Raw genomic sequence first — 15,085 nt, 5'->3', positions numbered from 1 at the left:
GAAAAGGCTCGGAAGAGGAAAGATTAATAGAGGCAGGGAACACAGAGAGAAGCGAAACTGCAGAGTCATTTTGATTAAGAAATGTTTTGGAAGTCTACGCAAGCAGCCTTCAGCAGATTGAACAGAAATAGGAAAAAAACATGATGAAATTATTTAGGATGAAACTGTAGCAAGGGGAACATTTTAGAATATATAGGAAGGACACTAAGTAGAAGTGAGACAAATGCTACAAATATTAGTGTCTAAGAAAAACACTAAGGTAGTGAATATGATATCTGAATGTGGAAAAAATAGTACAGCTGCAGTTGTTGATAATGGAAAAAATAGAAAATAGGAAAATGTTAAAATAAAGATATGGTTTGCTCATGGAGCAGTTGTGTGACTTCATATGTGTATAAGGCATGCCTATTGATTGGAAGATCACAAACATTATGGAGAAGTGGTTTGTTAAGTATTTTGGGGGAAGGTATTTGGTAGATTTTTGATTGGAAGTGTATAGGAAGGAATAGGGAGCAACACTTGGGAAATGCAGGGCAACTTTATGCTAGGCATAAATGTACATTTTACACTTCTTCTCTGAAGCAAGTTGTTGGGAAATGAATGAACTCCTGAAAAAGAAAATGTATCCCATATTTGCTGGTTCCAAGTTTATGATAAAATGAATAGGCTTGAGTTATGGAATGGTCTGCAAAAATATAGAATTGAAGGCTGACTTGCGAATGTGAATATTTGTGTGAATCAATTGAATGAAACCCTAATGATTCAATATTAATGAGAAAGCAGGCAAAGATGTTAGATTCCTGTCCTTCCTTATTGGTCAATGATTCCAAGGAAATGTCATGCGGCTGGGTTCAAGTGCTCATAAATTTATAAACTCAAGTATACATTTTGCTCAATTTTTTCCCAAGCTTACTGCACAGAAGAAGGTGGTGAGTGCTCTCCTTAAGACACCTTTGCTGGACCTTAATACATGATAAAAATTAATAGTAATGTAATCTTTCCACAAAGGGGGACCTGATGGCTCAGTGGCTAAGACGTTGAGCTTGTCGATCAGAAAGGTTGGCAGTTCAGCAGTTCAAATCCCTAGCACCGGATAACAGAGTGAGCTCCCGTTACTTGTCTCAGCTTCTGCATTTTTACATGAAAGCATGTAAAAATGCAAGTAGAAAAATAGGAACCACTTTGGTGGGAAAGTAACAGCATTCCATGCGCCTTTGGCGTTTAGTCATGCCAATCACATGACCATGGAAATGTCTTTCGACAGCACTGGCTCTTTGGCTTAGAAACTAAGATGAGCACTACCCCCTAGAGTCGGGAACGACTAGCACTTATATGCGAGGGGAACCTTTACCTTAATCTTTCCACAAAGGTGAAAAGATTCGGCACTGCCCATCATGGCAGAATGGCTGATGAAATTGACAGAAGTTGCTGAGATGAAGAAATTGACTTCTTAGATTAAAGGGAAAAATATAATTAATTGATGACTGGAAATCCCTTATGGACTGTTTATGTAAAATTAAAGAAAAATGAACTTGTGATTTATGTTTTAGAGACTATAGATTATAGAAAGAAGAGCATTATGATGCAACATTAGAGTGAAAAGTTAAAATATAATTGTAATAGTAACTGTGAAGAATATGGGATACTCTTTATACTTTTTTCTATTTTCATTTCATTCATTCATTTATTGTTTCTAAATGGATGAAGTCAATTTCTTCATCTCAGCAACTTCTATCAATTTCAATTCAGCCATGATGGGCAGTGCCAAATCTTATCATCTTTGTGGAAAGATTAAGGTAAAGGTTCTCCTCGCATATAAGTGGATACTGATTGAATCTGTTTTTAGGTTTTGTTTTATTTTAAGTTACACATAAATGGTGAAAATCTTAAGCAAGAAAATGAATTTGAGTGCCTTGGTAGGACATTTACTAATGATGTGAAAATAGATGGAGATATTTTAGGGCATACAAATTTTGGAGTATGATTTATTGTGAGAAATACGTCTTATCAAAAGGAGTAAAACTGATTGTGGTTAAGAGGAGGCTTCTGCATCCTTTGTTAAATGAAAAATGGGTACGTCAGGAGAAACATTAAGTTGAATAAAGTAGGAATGGTTTAAATTTGAAAAGCATATGTGAAAAAAATTGGAAAGATAGTGGATGGGCATGGAATCGATGGATTAAAAACAAAAATAGGCAGTCAATATGAAAGACATGTATTGATACGTGTTGTTAATGTTGTGCTGTTACATAAATAGTGGAGGGAAAGTAAATGGCCTGAGAGAAGGGGGAATTCAAGGGCAATCATGTTGGTAGGAGTTGAGATCCTGAAAAAGTGAGGTCAATAGTTTAAAGAACAAAATGCAACAGATAAAAAACATGGAAGGATGGGATGGAAGAATGGATGTTTTGCAAGGGCAGAACATTATAAAAAGATAATAAATGAAGTTGGTGAAGAGTAGATTCAGCCAGATTTCCTTTTCTTTTGTCTCATAACTAGACTTTAATTTCTTATGCTTACTGAGTTTTTCCTGTCCTGAGCTTTTTTTGTAATATAAAAGGGATCAGTGAGATACGCGAGCATGCCTTATTGAGAAGAACATTTACATTAGTGCTTGATTTGAATAAAACCTCAATGTTATACTGGCAAGAGAACCCCAAAACCAATTTCTAAATTTTGAAGCAAAAGGGAAGCAGTTCAGATTGCTTTGCAATCCTGTTCTAGTTGTTTTGACTGTTAGTTCTGACAGTGAACGTGCTTCCCTGGGTCCTGAAAACAGGCATAAATATATGGGATCTGAGGTGTTGTCTTTTGCCCTCATTATAGTATCACTGAATGCTGAATGAAGGAATTTTTACCTTACCTTTCCAATAGAGGAAAGCATGATTGCTTCTACCTCAAGAATCACACCAATGGATAATAACATCAATGGGTGGGTGGGGGGATAAACAGGAGGAAAGTGCTCCTAAAAAACCCCCCTCTCATTCAGATTTAATTTCCTTCATTATGAAGTTTTGGTGTGGCTATATTTGATATTGATTCTTAGCTCTTGCTAAAATAGGCAACATTATTAGATCAGCCCAATTAAAGATGTCCTTCAACCCTTTCACCCTGCCGATTGAAGAGATATTAAAGATCACAGAAAATAAGGTCAGCTATTTTGGTAGAAGGTAACCTGTGCACCTGCTTTCCCGGACACCAACTGACCATGAAAAAGTCTCCCATCCATCTCCATCTTCCTACTTGATCACTTGAGCTTCCGAACGGATGCGGAGTGTGCTGAGCCATTCCAATTGCACATTAACAAAGGGCCAGTGTGTCAATAAACATTATATAATTAAGTCTTCTAATCCATCAGCAAGCATCCTGAATAAAAGTGGTGTGGGGGTAGGCTATCAAATCAAGAACAAGACTCTTCTCTCTCCCTCCCTCCCTCTCTCTCTTGCATATGTTCAGATATATTTTTACACACACACATGAAAGAAAGTGATTGGGTCACTGATTACTTTACATAGTTTGCACTAGGTTCAGATTAGTAGCCAATTTATGTACCTTCATTGAGCCATTAGAGGATGAACCCTCCACCTGGCATGCCAGTTGAAAGAACAGGTTGACAAAGTACATTGTGCCAGTTGTATAATTAGGTGACCACATTGTGTACACTTCATTTTCTTAGGCTTTATAGCTGCCAGCTCCAAAGTAGACTGGAAAAAATTCCCAAGGGAACTACTTTGATGTACAGATAGTCCTCGACTTATGATCATCAATGAACCCCAAATTTCTGTTGCTAAGTGAGACATCTGTTAAGTGAGTTTTTGCCCCATGTCATGAGCTTTCCTTCCAGAGTTCTTAAGTGAATCACTGCAGTTGTTTAAGTGACTTTGCTTGTCAGTAGGTCAAAGAAGTCAATCACATGACTCCAGGACACTGCAACAGTCATAAATATGAGTCAATTGCCAAGCATCTGAATGTTGATCCAAGTCACCATGGGGATGCTGCAACAGTTGTGTGAAAAATGGACATGAGGCACTTTTTCAGTGCCATTGTAACTTTGAATTGTCATTTAAATGAACTGTTATAAATCAAGGACTACCTGTATAGCAAGTGATTGGAGCACCGTGTTTCTCAAGCTTTGTTATACCATAACAGTTTTCTATTTTGGCACTCACCTGTTCAACATAAGTGATAAAGTATGGTAGACAGATGTGTGTGGCAGGTCTCTAGCAGAGGAAGGATGATGTATTCCATTAGTTTCTGTGTTGGACACAGACCATGTAATCTGCCCGTGGAGGAAAGACCTGTCATTACATGTTTAGAAATGCTGTAACTACAATGAGGCTGTAACTGAGAGGATCTTTCATCTCCAGCATACTAATATGGAATATGGAAGAAGCCCTTATGGGCTACAGAAAAGCACATTTATCCAGAAATATGTAGTTTTATAAACAGGCATGGATGTGTTAATCTGCCCACCAACATCTGGCTGTTTACTGTTTGCTGATGATAAGTAGTGATGGAATAAAATGCAAAGACTCCCTGCATAGTGATCTAAAATATTCTAATTTTCACAAATTATATGACGTGCTTAGTTTGAATTGCTACAAAATCCTGTGAATAGGGATTTCATTCCTTATCTTTGAACAATCAGGGCAGAGCAGAGCAAAATTTTCAAATTCAAAACTTGTGACAGCCCAAGGTTTTCCAGCCAAAATCCTTCACATCATTTATAGAAGTCAAGAACTTTACATGGCACAAGACCTGGAGTCTGAAATCCAGCAGCAAATGGACTGTGTTATTCCTACAGTGTAACTATTTTTTTTTATTCCAAGCATAATGTTCTTATCTGGTAGTGTGTATTTAGATATTTACAATATCGAAAACCAATTCTTCTTAATATGAAGGTTCTTTTGTTCACTTCACAAGCCCAGGACCTGCCTTAAAATCCAGCCCTAATGACACTATTTTACTGACTTAGCAAGTTTTGATTTTTATTATATTAGGAAATTTGGCCATTGCATTGTTATTGGAACCCTTATTAACCTCTTTGCCTGAAGAAATCCTGAGGTTCAACCAAATAAAGGCCTAGATGACTTATTATATAGACCTTCAGTCATAGCATTGCTGGCATATGGTGCTGGGAGGGTTACATGCAGCTGTAACAGCAGTTAGTATTGTCAGCCAATAACATCAGGCTCAGCCTGGACATCTACAAAAAGATTGTAAAATCAGCCACAGTATGTGATGATCTGCTTAATGACTACCATGTCCAAAGTTACCCTGAGATAAGAGGGGCAGCTAATTAATTAATTAAGCAAACAAATAAATAAATAAATTTTACTGGGAATATAGCATGTTCTTCTTGTTGAACCATCCAAACCTAAGCCCAAGAATTCCCTTTGCAATAATTTTTTCAGCTCACAGTCAAAGCAGCCCTGGCAAGTTAATTGTGTCTTGCTTTCTCTTCTTGATGGTGTCACAATAGCCCCAGTCAACCAAAATCCACATGAGAACTTATTTTATTGCTATAGATGTGTACCTCCTTGCCTGTGTACTGCCTTGTATTCAAGGCGGCTTGGCTAAATCTATGCAATGGCAATTCATAAACCCCAACAAAATTAATCTGTACCATTGACCTGAGATAGCCATATCTCATTGTAATGATTGTTTAAGCAATACAAATTAAATGACCTGACTGGCATTTTTCACTTCCTGCCCTGACAGGGAAGATTAATTTGATGTACAGCCATCAATTATGCATGTCAGGAAAGGTTTAATGTGGGGAGTTCAATGCCTGTTACTCTTAAATCATACACAGCACCACACTGTCCTTTCTATTATCTAATAATGTATGACACCAATTCTATTTTGTCCCATAAACTGAGTGGTCTCACAAAGGAGATTAACCAGTTGGCTACACAATACCATCCTGCTTTATTGCCCATCAGAATTATCTCCTCAGAAACAATGTGGCAGTCAGCAGAATGAATGGCAGAAAACAGGCAGGAATCCAATGATGACAATCCACAAAGAAATTCTGCACCAAGATAGTTGGTATTATTTGCAGAAATAACATGTAGCATACATATGTATGCCTTCTCATTTTTCATCATCTGATTCCCAGCCACTGGAAAGCTCACCAGGGCCTAAGCCATCCATAGGGGGAGAGGTTTCATCACAAAATACAGGCATGCATTTACAAGCAATAGGTGCTGAGCATCTGTTAAGTGTTTTACATTTTGAACTGTCATATCATAAATTCTCTTTGCATTATGTATACAGGTAGTCCTCAACTTACAACAGTCCACTTAGTGACCGTTCGAAGTTACCATGGCACTGAAAAAAAAGTGACTTATGGCCAGTGGTGGGATTCAAATAATTTAACAACCGGTTCTCTGTCCTAATGATTTCTTCCACCAGCCAGTTCACCAAACTGCTCAGAAAGTTAACAACTGGTTCTCCCAAAGTGACTGAATCTCATCACTGCTTATGGTCATTTTTCACACTTACAACCATTGCAACACCCCCATGGTCATGTGGTTTTCATTCAGATGCTTGACCATTGACTCACATTTATGATGGTTGCAGCATCCCGGGGACATGTGATCATCCGGCGTGATCTTCTGACAAGTCAACGGGGAAACCAGATTTACTTCCTTGCGCTTGCTTTTTATTGTATTTTATTATTTGTTTTATTTTCTCATGCAATTGTTGCACTGCCTATCTCCCCTACGAAGTGATAAAACAAGGAAAAAATAATTAAAATGTTACTTACCTATATATTAAACTATTGTATTTTTTTCCCATTTTCGTTTTAAATTGTATTTTATTCCAATCTCGTTTTAAATGGTTTTTATTGGATTTTAGCGATAATTTGCATTTGGAACTCTGCACGTTTGATATGGCCTGTGGGCTAATCAATAAACTGTGTATAAATAATTAAAATATTAAAACCTTAAAAGATAACACATATTTTTTTAAAAAAATTAAAACTATAGTAAAGCCGAAACTAAGACAGCTAAGTCATTGCCGTTATCGGTTGTTTTTTAGAGCCTGAAGCATGTGAAGAAGGCTGTGTGCAACAAACTCACTCTGGCTCCCTTAGTGACTCCGGAGTGAGATTCAGAACAAAATAGAGACACCCTCCCCCCAACCCCGTGCAGCTGCTAAGTGCTACAAAAGATGTTGTATTACCAAGAGAGGCAACACCTATCTCCTCACTCCTTCGGGAACATCTACATTTTCTTGCAAATTCATGCTGTACTGTGTCCCTAAATAACGGTATATTGCCACTAGCCACTTTTCTCTCACAAACACTCCCTTTTTTAATTTATAATTATATTGATTTTCATAAATAATGCAAGAGCAAAACAAAACCTGAACATTCTATTTTGAACTACTTAGAAAAGGCCACAGACTTGAGAAAACAGAAGGTAAACAACCAGAAAATAATGGCAATAGAAATACAGTCCAATTAACCATGTACAAGTAGTCTTTGACTTGTGACAGTTCATTTAGTGACTGTTCAAAATTACGATGACATTAAACAATAACTCATGACCGACACTTAGGACTGTTGCGATCTCCCCATGGTCATGTGATCAAAATTCATATTTATGACGGTTGCAGTATCCCGGGGTCATGTGATCCCCCCTTCTGTAACCTTCTGACAAACGAAGTCTATGGGGAAACCAGATTCTCTTTACAACCAGTATTACTAACTTAACAACTGCAATGATTCACTTAACATCAGTGGCAAGCAAGATGGGGTAAAAAAAACCTCAGTTAACAAGTGTCTCACTTAGCAACAGAAATTTGGGGCTCAAATGTAGTCATATGTCGAGGACTACCTGCCTTATTTTTCTATGATATCAAAAGAGTCACACTGTATTTATACATTTTCATGCAATCCTGTTTTTAAGGTACAAATGGAATAACCTCTAGACTTCTGACCTCAGCAGGGTAGGAACTACCGTAGCATTTACCTTGATTGCTGGCTCCACCGTCAGGGCTCCCACAACTTTTTCTTTTCTTTTTTTGTAAATTTTATTTGAGTTTTCACAAAGAGAAAAAAAATACAAATAAAACGTCTTTTTTGAAAGCAGCATTATCCTAGGTTACATTTCTTTGTACAGACACAAATTCAGGTTCATGCTCATTTTTATATTCTATTCCATATCTTATTACTATTTTACATTTTCTGCATAGCTTCTCCCCTCTTTTAATTTTCTCAATTTTATTTTAATTATCTCATCTCAATTCAAATCATTGTATTTATATTTTTTGTCTGTCCTGTTTCAATTATCTATTATCTTTTCTCATTAAACAAAATTTCTCCTGTAGTTACTGATTGGAGTATGACGCCTTTATATCTTTTCCCTAAAGTTGTAACATTCAATATAATACATAACTTCCATTCAGATTCTGCTTGGTACATTCTTAAAATACACACTGTATTCTTAAAAAAAGAAAAAAATATATAAATGTATATAATTAAAACAACATTCCATTCCAATTCAATTCTATCATTAATATTAATATTCATTAAAGTCTTAACATCTTTAACATTACTTTTCAATTAAATATCATACTTCTATGGGAACAATTATAAGCTTTCCATAGTTAATTCCCCCCCCCTTCACTTATATTTTATAAAACATTAACTAATTATTCACTTATTTTATTCACAAACATTTCACTAAATTACACTAACTATTTTATCCCTCATTTTAATCATACATTGTTTCCAATTTTCTAAAGTTATTTCTATTACTATTATAACAATACAATCTTATGTACCTTTACAGAATGCCTTTTTCAGTTAGATTTTCACCCATTATCTCTAAATAGGTCCTGTTTCTCTATATCTTGCTCCAGTCCTTTGTAACTTCTTTTCCTTTCCTTCTTCCCTCTCTTCTCTCTCCCCTTTTTACCCCCTTGTCTCTCTACCTCTATTTCTCTCTTCTGTATTCCCCTTTTCTGTTGCTTTCCAGTATTATACTTATTTTTTGAATTATTTTTTTTTCTTTGGTTGTTTTTTTAAGTCTTAAATTCTCCATTCTCTTTCTACCCTTTTCTTTTTCTTCCCCACATAAAATTGCTTGTTCATTAAAGATGGCTTCTTCTTTGTCCCAGTCTTCTTGTTTTGCAGTCGTTTCTTGTTGTTTCTCATAGTTCCAAATCTCCATTTCTAAGAATTGAAAGACGAAGCCAAAAGAACCCTTCCCTTCTTGTGCATCTTCTTTGTACTTTTTAAGTTCCATTTTCAATTCATCCAGAAGTGGTGCCATTGTATAAATTTTTAAACAACCACCCAATTGATTTTAGTCATTCAAATGTAATAACCAAGAATCCAAAGATTACCAAATACTCCAAATACACGCAAGCTGTTTCTTTTTTGCTCTTTTTTTTGACTTTCTCTTCCTGGGGTTACTATTTAGTTGCAATGTTTTAGTTAAAATGTATCTTTAAGAAGTCTTGTTGAAGTTTTACTGTAGATTCTTTTTAATTCCAGGCAGTCTCCTCCCTCTTCCAGATCCTGCCCTTATTCTTTTTCTCTCCCTTTCTGCTTATGAAAAAGAAAATTTTAAATGTCCAGAAATCTTTATTATCCCTTTGGCATTTTGTTTTATTTTCAGCTTAATTGCCTATTGATGTCAAAGCAGATTTTTCCAATTTCTTATTTAAGTCTCTTAGTTGTCAGTATAGGGAAGGAGAGAGAAGAAAAAAAAAAGGCAATCCTTTCCTTTTTCACTTTCCTTCGCTGCTTCCGACTCTTCTTTGGGAGTGATGTTATTTTTTGTAAGTTTAAATTCCAGGGTACCTTAGTTGTTGCTTTTACAATTTAACCCGGTCAGCCAAAACTTTCACTTCTTATCTTCCTCCTGCACATTCTTTTCCGGTCGAGTTCTCCTTTGTGGTGGCCATTTCTGACCACTGTTGCAACCGCCTTCAGGAAAGGGAGTAATGGCCACCTGAGGAGGAGAGATGTGGCTCTCCTGAACCCTGCTGGTGGTCTCCCCCCTTCTTCACCACCTCTACGGGGTGGCTTAGCCCCGAAACCAGCCAGCTCGGGGCGCTCCAGCGGCGAGCCCAGACAGAAACCGTGCACGATCGCAGATTTCTGTCTGTCACCGAAGCCCTTCAAACCGGAAGAGGGGCTCCCACAACTTTCATGAAGCAGGAAATGGATATTCTTGCTGTTATTCTTTGCCTGGCTTACTAAAAATGCCATGCTAATTATAGGAGAGATTTTTTTTTTAAAAAAAAACTAGACCACCCTGGTACCAATGTAAGAAACAAAAGCATGATATTCAGTGGAGAATATGTCAATGTTTTTGAGCATTCCTCAGGAAGTCTAGAGTTCTTCATGGAAAATCTGGTTTTGGTAACAGTGTACACAGTAGGTGAAGTGTACTAGAGCAGATTTGTTTGTTTGTTTGTTTGTTTGTTTGTTCAATTTTTATGCCACCCATCTCCCCTGTAAGGTGACTCTGGGCGGCATAAAAATTTAGAAAATTTAAATTTAAAAAGTAGGAATGGGGGAAACTAAAACTGAGGCAAAAATGTCAGATTCTTCCCTTTTTGAAAAGACTAAATGAATCCCCAGTCATTCTGCATAGCCTGATCTCCCATTTGTCAGTTGCAGCTTAAGGCTCATAGGAGACACTGTGCTTCCTTGCTTCACTCACTGCCAGTTCTTCTGGGCCTGCATCTTAAGCAGGGAGGGCTCAAAGGCAGAGCACATATTTTGCATGTCTAGCATGACAGGTCAAGTCTTGTCCTAAGGGTTACAAAACTACCATATTATAAAGGTCACTATTAATATCTCCAGTGAGCTATTGCCAGAGGTGACACTGTTGGCTTAAATGACAGTGGGATTCCTACACGAATTTAGAGATTTTGGCCTACAGCTCCTATAAACTCTAGCCGGCTTGCCCAATTAAACACTGCCAGTCAGCAGTGGCTGAATCCAATATCCCTGGCTCATGAATTTCTGTGCCATTTATGTAAAAAAGAGAACCCATATTTATTATCATTGTTATATTTTCGTATCGACTGTGGATGTTTTAAATTATTTTCTATCAGTGTAAACAGCCGCGAATCAAAATGATTGACGTAGGGTGTCATTACAATGAATAAACAAATATATACATTGATTTGGGGTCTGCAGAAGCGTTTGTTTAGCACGCATCCTCTCCTTAAGTTCCTATTCTATAGTGCCTAGTTAGTTCTCTGTTTCCCTAACCTGCCAGAAGTAAGTTTTACTCCATTTTATTATCCTTGGTTTACCAAACACTGCCACTTCTATCCATCCTACTCCTAGTCTAACCACCACTTTTTGCTTCCCTTGTGGAAAACGAACTACATTAGTATTTATTATTTAGCATATGATGAAAACATGAAAGAAGTAAACATATATACACAGTCCACATAATTATAAGTAAAACTTCTACGGGTGGCCTCATAACTGGACATCCAATTCAGCTATCCATGTGAACGCCTCTGATGTTGCTTCTTGTAGAACTTCTAGGAATCAGAGAATGCACATCATTGGCAATCTTGCACGATTTGTTTAATAGTTTGCATATCAGCACCACAATCACAACAAGGGGCATCTTTCCTTCGCCCCAATAAAGGGCAGTAGCATGCCTTCCAGTATCATCCTTAATTCTGTTCAGTTTTGACCAGCAAAATGAGGCAGGTCAAAACCAAGTGATTTAGTAGTGGAATCACTAATGGTCCACAAAAAAGTACCTTCAACCATTCCTCTCTCCAAGCATTCTCAGGTTTAAACTGGGTAGATGTTAAGTGAATAGCTGTTTTCCTATGGGATTTCAACCTTGTGATGGGCTGCACATTGCCTTGGTGAATAGAGAGGGCCTTATTGTTCATTCTTGACCATAGCCAAATGAGAGCTTGTTATCTATAGGGCAGTATGATATTGCTGGGCAGTATGATATTGCTAAGTACTGGTAATCAGTGCACAGGAATGGGATATAACATACCAGAGATGATACACATTGCCTGGCCGAATTGGACATTGACCATTTGGGTGTGGATATCTATTAAGCCACACACTGGCACAATATTCAGTTGTGAGATAAACCAAAGTCAAGGTTGTTCATAGAATGTTAGCATCAGCACCCCAGGATGTTCCAGCCAGTCTGTTCAGTACATTGCTGTGGCTTTCCGATTTTACAGCTATTTTCCCCAGGTATTGCTGGAAGGTTAGTGATCTGTCCAGTGTTGCCCCCAGGTACTTTGGGGAGGTATTACATTGTAAAATATGGTTCTGGAACTTCACTGAAGTCTGGTAATTTGTATACCTATTGTTGAGGTGGAATGTGGCTACTTCTGTTTTTGTTAAGCTTGGTTGAAGGCTCCATTGAACCACAGATTATTCTATTCTATTCTATTCTATTCTATTCTATTCTATTCTATTCCATTCCATTCCAATCCAATCCAATCCAATCCAATCCAATCCAATATTCTATTCTGCGCTGTTCTATTCCATTCATTCTATTTTGTTCCATTGCATTTCAATTTTCTATTCCATTCCATTCCTATATTTCATTGCTATATTCCACTCCATTCCTCTATTCTGTTCTGTTCTGTTCTGTTCTGTCCTGTTGTTCTGTTCTGTTCTGTTCCATTCCACTCCATTCCAATATTCTATTTTATTCTGTTCCATTCTGTTCCATTCCATTGCATTATGTTCTGTTCCATTCCATTCTAATATTCTGTTCTGTTCTGTGTCTGTTCTGTTCTATTCTATTCTCTGTACACACACACACACGCACACACACGCACACACACTGCTCTCAATAGTTGTAATGTTCATAAACATTCCACAACATCATAGTGATTCAATCTGAGAGAGATATTTTCCTCCACGGTGCATTTATAGATGCAGCACTATCACAAGCCTGGCAATTCCCCTTTCTCTTCTTTTCTCTTCTTGTCTCTTACAGGGTTTATTTAATCCATGTTCCCTTAAAATAGGGCACATTTCCTCTGTAACATTTCCTTGTTTAACAATGGAGGAGAAAATCAATCCAATTCTTTCAGCTTAATGCCCAATTTCCCTCTTCCCCAGACAGAGATGCCAAATATTTCCAAGTGAAGTCAATTGAAAACTGAGAAAGGAAGCCCTTAAAGGGCAAGACATAAAAGAAGTTTGGACCTGATATAATTGCTACTATTTTTATTTACCAGAGGCTTGCAAATAGAATTCTTTAACCCTCAAAGCTAATTATATTATGAAATCAAATTTTGGAAAATGTGAGCATTTTGCTCCCCACCACTATTAGTGTATGTACAATCTATGTACTATACCGTATACAGTACATGCTTATGATCAGAGTCTGGTTCAAATATCAATTGAAGCATTAAATATACAAGATCATCTTACAGGCAATTTTCAATCTAGGAGCCTGAATTTCACTAGCCATTAATTTATTAGCCGGCATGTGATGCAATGATGGCTACTTGTGTAGAATATATTTTAAAAGAAGCAGAACAGTTTTATGGCTCATAAACCTCCCAAGTCAGAAGCACTAGAACAATGAATACTAGTTACTAGAGAATGGTCACAGGAGAGCAGCAGCATGTTATTTACTCATTCTTAAGTTACTGTCCCATCTTTCCACTTTTCACATCACCATAAAGTCAAATGCAAACCAAGAAATTGGAGCAGAGTCAAATAAAAGCCCAAACTCCCTTCAATGCAAACAAGAAATAAATAGCAACCACCTGCTGAAACATATTTCAGCAATTTCCAAGTCTGTTTAAGGGTTAAAAATCTGTGACAGTGTCTTTGCTTCTCTTGATAGGGAGTTCCAGAGCTTGGGAGAAACCGTTAAGAAGGTTCTCTCTGTGCTTTCAGTGATGAAGAGACATTTGGTGGGGGGGACCTCTTCTTCTAAATTAAAATTCAGAGAAGGATCCTATGAGAGAATATGGTCTTTCAAAGAGCTTAGTCCTGGCCATGTCATAGCTAATGTTTTGAACCACTTCAGGTGACAGATTGATCTCAGGTGAACACTCAGGTGATGCAGCAGTCTCACTCTCTGTAGAATAGGAGTCTCCAAACTTGGCAACTCGAAGACTGTGGACTTCAACCCCCAGAAGTCCTCAGCCAACCATGCTGGCTGGGTAATTCTGGGAGTTGAAGTCCACAAGTCTTTAAATTGCCAAGCTTGGAGATCCTTGCTCTGGAACAAGCTCTAACTCCATTGATTGGCAGCAGCACTCTAAACCAAAGGGTTCTGGTATTTTTTTTAAAAAAAGACAGGTCCACAATCCATTGTCCAAATAGGATGCAAACAAAACAGGCCAAATCTAAGATATTCAGAAGAAGGCATAGTGGCACATCAATATTAGCTATGCAAATGCCATTCTGACTATGTCCAAACCTTGGATATTTAATTTTACAGCTGAATCCAGAATTGTAGACGTGAATATTCAAGAGAAGCAGATCTTTAGTTTATTTTCCACTAATCATACATATGTCTGTTTTGTCTACATCATGCATCAATACTAGCTAGACTCACCTATCCACCAATTATTTAACCAGCCTATTTATTTATTTGAAAAATGTATGGACACCTATATTTTGTTTGCTACCCATGGCAGCTAATAAACAGATAATAAAATGAAAGATTAAGACTCTAGCACATTACCAGTGACATGATGTTAACTTCTCAAGTAAAACACACACCCCAAAATGCTGGGCACATTTTCCATCCTGAAGGAAAAGCCAGGTTTTAATGGCTTTCTGGAATGCAAGGATAGGCAAATGTCATGTTTTATAAAATGAACAACAATTCTCTGCATTTGAACAACATATGAAATTGAAATCATGAACTGCAAAGGTGAGGTTTAAAATAGCACACTAAGCCAAAATTAAAATGTTCCTCCAAATCTCACACAAAACAGTCATGCCAGAAAGCTATTATGGCCAAAGGCAATGAAGTCCAGCATAAATAACAAAGACTCATGCCCTCTGCCTATTTCCAGCATGTAATAATCTATTAAGGAGAGCCAGGTATTCTCCAACTCCCAGTCTTGAAGCTATATTGAAATA

At 37.3% G+C, this 15,085-nt stretch overlaps 1 protein-coding gene across 4 annotated transcripts in view; it reads right to left on the bottom strand.

The window, feature by feature from the left end:
• Positions 1–15,085, bottom strand: part of OLFM2 (olfactomedin 2) — a 259,829-nt gene that overhangs the window by 135,607 nt on the left and 109,137 nt on the right. The window contains exon 2 of one of the 4 annotated variants that reach the window (XM_087925521.1): positions 4,170–4,279. The exons of the other annotated variants lie outside the window; for them this stretch is intronic. The gene's annotated coding sequence lies outside the window, so the exon portion shown is untranslated. The remainder of the gene's footprint in view (positions 1–4,169; positions 4,280–15,085) is intronic. 4 annotated transcript variants of the gene reach the window in all.

This window comes from Pseudonaja textilis, chromosome 2 (genome assembly GCF_049901715.1).
Source record: "Pseudonaja textilis isolate UNSWEBS1 chromosome 2, rPseTex1.2, whole genome shotgun sequence".
Taxonomy (NCBI): domain Eukaryota; kingdom Metazoa; phylum Chordata; class Lepidosauria; order Squamata; family Elapidae; genus Pseudonaja; species Pseudonaja textilis.
Note: the sequence above shows the minus strand (reverse complement) of the source record. Positions and strands in the feature narration are given on the sequence as shown.